This window comes from Salmo trutta, chromosome 15 (assembly GCF_901001165.1).
Source record: "Salmo trutta chromosome 15, fSalTru1.1, whole genome shotgun sequence".
NCBI classification, from domain to species: Eukaryota; Metazoa; Chordata; class Actinopteri; order Salmoniformes; family Salmonidae; genus Salmo; species Salmo trutta.
In genome coordinates this window covers 63,626,720-63,637,726 of record NC_042971.1, presented here as the reverse complement: position 1 = coordinate 63,637,726, position 11,007 = coordinate 63,626,720, and positions in this window count along the sequence as shown.

Sequence of the window (11,007 nt, the reverse complement as noted above, 5' to 3'; positions counted from 1 at the left end):
TGAGTGTTCAGGCTTTTGTTCCAGCCCAGCACTAACACACTTTTTAGTCTGGACCATGATAGGCTGATTGGGGTTTTTTAGTGCTGGGCTGAAACAAAAGCCTGCACCCCTCTGACCCTACAGTATGAAGCTCCGTGTCTGCTTTCTCTCTCTGGACTATGAGAATCCTCTTGTTCTTAACGTTCCTCTGACTTCTGCTCTGTCAGCGTTCTCTATTGAAACAGGGGGCATAACGATCTCGCTCACTGAAGAAGGCAAGCAGCAAGAATGCACTTAGCCAAATGTTTTGGAAATGTTACTTTTTGTTGTTGTTGTTGGTGGGAATGTGATTATCCAAATTGTCCATGCGTTTCAGTTTTCTGCCCCCATTCATTTCATTAGTGTCACATAGTATAGTGTAGTGTGGAAGTTCAATAGCTGTATGTCTGACCCAAATAGCACCCAATCCCCCTGGGCTGGGTAGATGGTCAACCAGGTTTAGACTCTGGGGCTGGGTAGACACTCTATGTTACCACAGAATTTACTGTATCACACAGGCATGGCCACCTTGATCTTGAAGTAGTTAGTTATTTCGTTGCATGGGTAACCTCCGTATTATTTTCTAGTCTATTTGTATTCGATTTGCCGTTTTAAAGCACAATCGCGATATTGCAGCGGTGAAACGAGTTGATGCCATATGTTGGCAGATTGATTCTCCTGTACTGATCGGGTTTTAGAACGTCTTCATGCTGACTACTAGCAAACGGTATGTTTCAGTTGTTATGGGAGATGGATACTTTCATATTCGTCACAGGACATGTTGCTTCTGGAATCTCCAATGGCCTCTTTCCACTGTAACCACAGCCCTGGTCTGGCCTGAGACATTCCACTTTAACCACAGCCCTGGTCTGACCTGAGACTTTCCCTGGGCTTAAACCCTGGGGTCTGACCTGAGACTTTCCCTGGGCTTAAACCCTGGGGGTCTGACCTGAGACTTTCCCTGGGCTTAAACCCCTTGGGTCTGGCCTGAGACTTTCCCTGGGCTAAAAACTCTGGTGTTTCACCAAATGCAGTTAGAATTGGACCACCATCTCCTAGCCTGGTCCCAGATTTGTACATCTCCTAGCCTGGTCCCAGATCTGTTTGTACTGTCTTGACAATCACCGTAGGCTACCGGTTTCCTACTCTGCTGATGAGACGAAGAATAGGATGATGTGGTTCTGTTTACTTCTGTCTGTCAAATCTGTTGTTGATACACGCTTATAAATATGGATATGGCTGATATCGGAGTTGTCCCAAATGGCACCCTATTCCCTATATAGTGCACTACTTTTGACCAGGGCCTTATTGGGGGGGGGGGATAGGGTGTCATTTGGGACACACACACACACACTGGCATTTGTTTTTAATGACAAGGAGAGGAAGGAAAAGTAACAGCAATAAGGAATACAGCTTCCTGAACGAGACGTCGCTGTATTCCACTAGAACAGAATGTGAGAAATATATTACATCCTGTATTGAAACATTTCAGATGTGTTATTGGAAGACAAGACCGTATAAAAAGAACATTTCACCTTTCAGATTCAATATTGTGTTGTTCCAGGAGTTAGAAACAATTATTCAATATAATAATAATAATAATAATAATGCATGTAAATTTAAAGTTTACTATTTGCTTTAAAGTTTGCAGTTAGCTGACTAGTAGATGAGTGAAATTCTTTTGGAATTCTAGTCAATTCAGAAAGTAAACCCAATTTACTATTCCAAGTTGTCCTCATCTTAAAAAAGCGTTGGAAATGGAGATTTCAGTGTACTTCCTGAATTGACTGAAATTGACCCCAACCCTGATAGTAGCACAGTATGTGAAGGCTTGAACCTGATTAGGGGGAACATACTGTTTCGACTGCTTCGTGATGTACCCAACTATCTGTGAATGAGACACTGCCTGCCTTGCAGTTCTAGTGGACCAAAGTATCAAGTGTCTCTGGAGGGTGTGTCCCAAAAAAAAGAATCGCACCCTATTCCCTAATATAGTGCACTACTTTCTTTTTCATGCTGGCTTGGACAAGGCTACTCTGGTCAAAAGTAGTGCACTATGTAGGGAATAAAAGCCTCAGTCTAACAGAGAAGGGTCTGCTTGGGATCCATTCTGTCTATTTCAATTGTACAAATGTTATATTATTTTTTAAACATGTTACCATGTATATTTATGAAGTTTGCTAGATACCATTTTGCTTTATGACGCCTAATTTATTTAAAGTTTGATGATGATATTGTAGGTATTTAATCTATAAGCAGTGGGAAAACAAAAAGGTTGGACAAACTTCTGTTTAAAAAAAAAAAAAAAAAAATGTTTTTTTGTTTTCATATGAATTGTATTGTACTATGAAGCAGAATAATCCACAGCTGGAAACTGTGCCATAGCAGAAGAAATTAAAGCTTTATCAAACCATACCAAGGTGTACAGTCTTCATTGTATACTAATTGTGTTTATACTAGTATTGTATACATGTGACTGACAAAATAAAGGAAGTACTTAAGTAAATGAGGTAAACAAAGTATGTTGACTGCAGGTGCTTCCACACAGGTGTGTTTAACTTTAGTTCTAAGCCTTGTGATTGGCCGTCTCTAACATGGCTTTAACTTTAGTTCTAAGCCTTGTGATTGGCCGTCTCTAACATGGCTTTAACTTTAGTTCTAAGCCTTGTGATAAGACTCACTAGACTATATGAAGAGAACGGTTCAGAATATTAGGGATCATTGAAAGAAAGCCCACATTCATCTCCTGGTAGATTTAAAAATACTCTAATCTTTTATATTATTTAGGTTAGGAAAGTATTTATAAATAATAATGAAAACGACTTGAGGGCCTTTTACGGACTAAATATATTGATTAATCAAAAATACAGGGGTTTGATTCCTCCTGAAAGTTGCCATGTTTAATTGATAAATCCACAAAATACTGGAAGGTGAGAAAAGTGTACAACAGGGGTTGACCAGTAGTCCTATAAATCTACCCTGATAATCCTCACTAATCATGGAACTGTGATGACAACAGTCCTATAAATCTACCCTGATAATCCTCACTAATCATGGAACTGTGATGACAACGGTCCTATAAATCTGCCCTGATAATCCTCACTAATCATGGAACTGTGATGACAACGGTCCTATAAATCTACCCTGATAATCCTCACTAATCATGGAACTGTGATGACAACGGTCCTATTAATCTACCCTGATAATCCTCACTAATCATGGAACTGTGATGACAACAGTCCTATAAATCTACCCTGATAATCCTCACTAATCATGGAACTGTGATGACAACAGTCCTATAAATCTACCCTGATAATCCTCACTAATCATGGAACTGTGACGTCAACAGTCCTATAAATCTACCCTGATAATCCTCACTAATCATGGAACTGTGACGACAACGGTCCTATAAATCTACCCTGATAATCCTCACTAATCATGGAACTGTGATGACAACGGTCCTATAAATCTACCCTGATAATCCTCACTAATCATGGAACTGTGATGACAACGGTCCTATAAATCTACCCTGATAATCCTCACTAATCATGGAACTGTGATGACAACGGTCCTATTAATCTACCCTGATAATCCTCACTAATCATGGAACTGTGATGACAACAGTCCTATAAATCTACCCTGATAATCCTCACTAATCATGGAACTGTGATGACAACAGTCCTATAAATCTACCCTGATAATCCTCACTAATCATGGAACTGTGATGACAACAGTCCTATAAATCTACCCTGATAATCCTCACTAATCATGGAACTGTGATGACAACAGTCCTATAAATCTACCCTGATAATCCTCACTAATCATGGAACTGTGATGACAACAGTCCTATAAATCTACCCTGATAATCCTCACTAATCATGGAACTGTGATGACAACAGTCCTATAAATCTACCCTGATAATCCTCACTAATCATGGAACTGTGATGACAACAGTCCTATAAATCTACCCTGATAATCCTCACTAATCATGGAACTGTGATGACAACAGTCCTATAAATCTACCCTGATAATCCTCACTAATCATGGAACTGTGATGACAACAGTCCTATAAATCTACCCTGATAATCCTCACTAATCATGGAACTGTGATGACAACAGTCCTATAAATCTACCCTGATAATCCTCACTAATCATGGAACTGTGATGACAACAGTCCTATAAATCTACCCTGATAATCCTCACTAATCATGGAACTGTGATGACAACAGTCCTATAAATCTACCCTGATAATCCTCACTAATCATGGAACTGTGAAGACAACGGTCCTATAAATCTACCCTGATAATCCTCACTAATCATGGAACTGTGATGACAACGGTCCTATAAATCTACCCTGATAATCCTCACTAATCATGGAACTGTGATGACAACGGTCCTATAAATCTACCCTGATAATCCTCACTAATCATGGAACTGTGATGACAACGGTCCTATAAATCTACCCTGATAATCCTCACTAATCATGGAACTGTGATGACAACGGTCCTATAAATCTACCCTGATAATCCTCACTAATCATGGAACTGTGATGACAACGGTCCTATAAATCTACCCTGATAATCCTCACTAATCATGGAACTGTGATGACAACAGTCCTATAAATCTACCCTGATAATCCTCACTAATCATGGAACTGTGATGACAACAGTCCTATAAATCTACCCTGATAATCCTCACTAATCATGGAACTGTGATGACAACGGTCCTATAAATCTACCCTGATAATCCTCACTAATCATGGAACTGTGATGACAACGGTCCTATAAATCTACCCTGATAATCCTCACTAATCATGGAACTGTGATGACAACGGTCCTATAAATCTACCCTGATAATCCTCACTAATCATGGAACTGTGATGACAACGGTCCTATAAATCTACCCTGATAATCCTCACTAATCATGGAACTGTGATGACAACGGTCCTATAAATCTACCCTGATAATCCTCACTAATCATGGAACTGTGATGACAACGGTCCTATAAATCTACCCTGATAATCCTCACTAATCATGGAACTGTGATGACAACGGTCCTATAAATCTACCCTGATAATCCTCACTAATCATGGAACTGTGATGACAACGGTCCTATAAATCTACCCTGATAATCCTCACTAATCATGGAACTGTGATGACAACGGTCCTATAAATCTACCCTGATAATCCTCACTAATCATGGAACTGTGATGACAACAGTCCTATAAATCTACCCTGATAATCCTCACTAATCATGGAACTGTGATGACAACAGTCCTATAAATCTACCCTGATAATCCTCACTAATCATGGAACTGTGATGACAACAGTCCTATAAATCTACCCTGATAATCCTCACTAATCATGGAACTGTGATGACAACAGTCCTATAAATCTACCCTGATAATCCTCACTAATCATGGAACTGTGATGACAACAGTCCTATAAATCTACCCTGATAATCCTCACTAATCATGGAACTGTGATGACAACAGTCCTATAAATCTACCCTGATAATCCTCACTAATCATGGAACTGTGATGACAACAGTCCTATAAATCTACCCTGATAATCCTCACTAATCATGGAACTGTGATGACAACAGTCCTATAAATCTACCCTGATAATCCTCACTAATCATGGAACTGTGATGACAACAGTCCTATAAATCTACCCTGATAATCCTCACTAATCATGGAACTGTGATGACAACAGGCCTATAAATCTACCCTGATAATCCTCACTAATCATGGAACTGTGATGACAACGGTCCTATAAATCTACCCTGATAATCCTCACTAATCATGGAACTGTGATGACAACGGTCCTATAAATCTACCCTGATAATCCTCACTAATCATGGAACTGTGATGACAACGGTCCTATAAATCTACCCTGATAATCCTCACTAATCATGGAACTGTGACTGACAACGGTCCTATAAATCTACCCTGATAATCCTCACTAATCATGGAACTGTGACGACAACGGTCCTATAAATCTACCCTGATAATCCTCACTAATCATGGAACTGTGACGACAACGGTCCTATAAATCTACCCTGATAATCCTCACTAATCATGGAACTGTGACGACAACGGTCCTATAAATCTACCCTGATAATCCTCACTAATCATGGAACTGTGATGACAACGGTCCTATAAATCTACCCTGATAATCCTCACTAATCATGGAACTGTGATGACAACAGTCCTATAAATCTACCCTGATAATCCTCACTAATCATGGAACTGTGATGACAACAGTCCTATAAATCTACCCTGATAATCCTCACTAATCATGGAACTGTGATGACAACAGTCCTATAAATCTACCCTGATAATCCTCACTAATCATGGAACTGTGATGACAACAGTCCTATAAATCTACCCTGATAATCCTCACTAATCATGGAACTGTGATGACAACAGTCCTATAAATCTACCCTGATAATCCTCACTAATCATGGAACTGTGATGACAACAGTCCTATAAATCTACCCTGATAATCCTCACTAATCATGGAACTGTGATGACAACGGTCCTATAAATCTACCCTGATAATCCTCACTAATCATGGAACTGTGATGACAACGGTCCTATAAATCTACCCTGATAATCCTCACTAATCATGGAACTGTGATGACAACGGTCCTATAAATCTACCCTGATAATCCTCACTAATCATGGAACTGTGATGACAACGGTCCTATAAATCTACCCTGATAATCCTCACTAATCATGGAACTGTGATGACAACGGTCCTATAAATCTACCCTGATAATCCTCACTAATCATGGAACTGTGATGACAACGGTCCTATAAATCTACCCTGATAATCCTCACTAATCATGGAACTGTGATGACAACAGGTCCTATAAATCTACCCTGATAATCCTCACTAATCATGGAACTGTGATGACAACAGTCCTATAAATCTACCCTGATAATCCTCACTAATCATGGAACTGTGATGACAACAGTCCTATAAATCTACCCTGATAATCCTCACTAATCATGGAACTGTGATGACAACAGTCCTATAAATCTACCCTGATAATCCTCACTAATCATGGAACTGTGATGACAACAGTCCTATAAATCTACCCTGATAATCCTCACTAATCATGGAACTGTGATGACAACAGTCCTATAAATCTACCCTGATAATCCTCACTAATCATGGAACTGTGATGACAACAGTCCTATAAATCTACCCTGATAATCCTCACTAATCATGGAACTGTGATGACAACAGTCCTATAAATCTACCCTGATAATCCTCACTAATCATGGAACTGTGATGACAACAGTCCTATAAATCTACCCTGATAATCCTCACTAATCATGGAACTGTGATGACAACAGTCCTATAAATCTACCCTGATAATCCTCACTAATCATGGAACTGTGATGACAACAGTCCTATAAATCTACCCTGATAATCCTCACTAATCATGGAACTGTGATGACAACAGTCCTATAAATCTACCCTGATAATCCTCACTAATCATGGAACTGTGATGACAACGGTCCTATAAATCTACCCTGATAATCCTCACTAATCATGGAACTGTGATGACAACGGTCCTATAAATCTACCCTGATAATCCTCACTAATCATGGAACTGTGACTGACAACGGTCCTATAAATCTACCCTGATAATCCTCACTAATCATGGAACTGTGACGACAACGGTCCTATAAATCTACCCTGATAATCCTCACTAATCATGGAACTGTGACGACAACGGTCCTATAAATCTACCCTGATAATCCTCACTAATCATGGAACTGTGACTGACAACGGTCCTATAATCTACCCTGATAATCCTCACTAATCATGGAACTGTGATGACAACGGTCCTATAAATCTACCCTGATAATCCTCACTAATCATGGAACTGTGATGACAACAGGTCCTATAAATCTACCCTGATAATCCTCACTAATCATGGAACTGTGATGACAACAGTCCTATAAATCTACCCTGATAATCCTCACTAATCATGGAACTGTGATGACAACAGTCCTATAAATCTACCCTGATAATCCTCACTAATCATGGAACTGTGATGACAACAGTCCTATAAATCTACCTGATAATCCTCACTAATCATGGAACTGTGATGACAACAGTCCTATAAATCTACCTGATAATCCTCCACTAATCATGGAACTGTGATGACAACAGTCCTATAATCTACCCTGATAATCCTCACTAATCATGGAACTGTGATGACAACAGTCCCTATAAATCTACCTGATAATCCTCACTAATCATGGAACTGTGAGACAACAGTCCTATAATCTACCCGATAATCTCACTAATCATGGAACTGTGATGACAACAGTCCTATAGAATCTACCCTGATAATCCTCACTAATCATGGAACTGTGACGACAACAGTCCTATAAAATCTACCCTGATAATCCTCACTAATCATGGAACTGTGATGACAACAGTCCTAAATATATCTACCCTGATAATCCTCACTAATCATTGAACTGTGATGACAACGGTCCTATAAATCTACCCTGATAATCCTCACTAATCATGGAACTGTGATGACAACGGTCCTATAAATCTACCCTGATAATCCTCACTAATCATGGAACTGTGATGACAACGGTCCTATAAATCTACCCTGATAATCCTCACTAATCATGGAACTGTGATGACAACGGTCCTATAAATCTACCCTGATAATCCTCACTAATCATGGAACTGTGATGACAACGGTCCTATAAATCTACCCTGATAATCCTCACTAATCATGGAACTGTGATGACAACGGTCCTATAAATCTACCCTGATAATCCTCACTAATCATGGAACTGTGATGACAACGGTCCTATAAATCTACCCTGATAATCCTCACTAATCATGGAACTGTGATGACAACGGTCCTATAAATCTACCCTGATAATCCTCACTAATCATGGAACTGTGATGACAACGGTCCTATAAATCTACCCTGATAATCCTCACTAATCATGGAACTGTGATGACAACGGTCCTATAAATCTACCCTGATAATCCTCACTAATCATGGAACTGTGACGACAACGGTCCTATAAATCTACCCTGATAATCCTCACTAATCATGGAACTGTGACGACAACGGTCCTATAAATCTACCCTGATAATCCTCACTAATCATGGAACTGTGACGACAACGGTCCTATAAATCTACCCTGATAATCCTCACTAATCATGGAACTGTGACGACAACAGTCCTATAAATCTACCCTGATAATCCTCACTAATCATGGAACTGTGACGACAACAGTCCTATAAATCTACCCTGATAATCCTCACTAATCATGGAACTGTGACGACAACAGTCCTATAAATCTACCCTGATAATCCTCACTAATCATGGAACTGTGACGACAACAGTCCTATAAATCTACCCTGATAATCCTCACTAATCATGGAACTGTGATGACAACAGTCCTATAAATCTACCCTGATAATCCTCACTAATCATGGAACTGTGATGACAACAGTCCTATAAATCTACCCTGATAATCCTCACTAATCATGGAACTGTGACGACAACAGTCCTATAAATCTACCCTGATAATCCTCACTAATCATGGAACTGTGATGACAACAGTCCTATAAATCTACCCTGATAATCCTCACTAATCATGGAACTGTGATGACAACAGTCCTATAAATCTACCCTGATAATCCTCACTAATCATGGAACTGTGATGACAACAGTCCTATAAATCTACCCTGATAATCCTCACTAATCATGGAACTGTGATGACAACAGTCCTATAAATCTACCCTGATAATCCTCACTAATCATGGAACTGTGATGACAACAGTCCTATAAATCTACCCTGATAATCCTCACTAATCATGGAACTGTGATGACAACAGTCCTATAAATCTACCCTGATAATCCTCACTAATCATGGAACTGTGATGACAACAGTCCTATAAATCTACCCTGATAATCCTCACTAATCATGGAACTGTGATGACAACAGTCCTATAAATCTACCCTGATAATCCTCACTAATCATGGAACTGTGATGACAACAGTCCTATAAATCTACCCTGATAATCCTCACTAATCATGGAACTGTGATGACAACAGTCCTATAAATCTACCCTGATAATCCTCACTAATCATGGAACTGTGATGACAACAGTCCTATAAATCTACCCTGATAATCCTCACTAATCATGGACTGTGATGACAACAGTCCTATAAATCTACCCTGATAATCCTCACTAATCATGGAACTGTGATGACAACAGTCCTATAAATCTACCCTGATAATCCTCACTAATCATGGAACTGTGATGACAACAGTCCTATAAATCTACCCTGATAATCCTCACTAATCATGGAACTGTGATGACAACAGTCCTATAAATCTACCCTGATAATCCTCACTAATCATGGAACTGTGATGACAACAGGTCCTATAAATCTACCCTGATAATCCTCACTAATCATGGAACTGTGATGACAACAGTCCTATAAATCTACCCTGATAATCCTCACTAATCATGGAACTGTGATGACAACAGTCCTATAATCTACCCTGATAATCCTCACTAATCATGGAACTGTGATGACAACAGTCCTATAAATCTACCCTGATAATCCTCACTAATCATGGAACTGTGATGACAACAGTCCTATAAATCTACCCTGATAATCCTCACTAATCATGGAACTGTGACGACAACAGTCCTATAAATCTACCCTGATAATCCTCACTAATCATGGAACTGTGACGACAACGGTCCTATAAATCTACCCTGATAATCCTCACTAATCATGGAACTGTGACGACAACGGTCCTATAAATCTACCCTGATAATCCTCACTAATCATGGAACTGTGACGACAACGGTCCTATAAATCTAACCCTGATAATCCTCACTAATCATGGAACTGTGACGACAACGGTCCTATATCTACCTGATAATCCTCACTAATCATGGAAACTGTGACGAC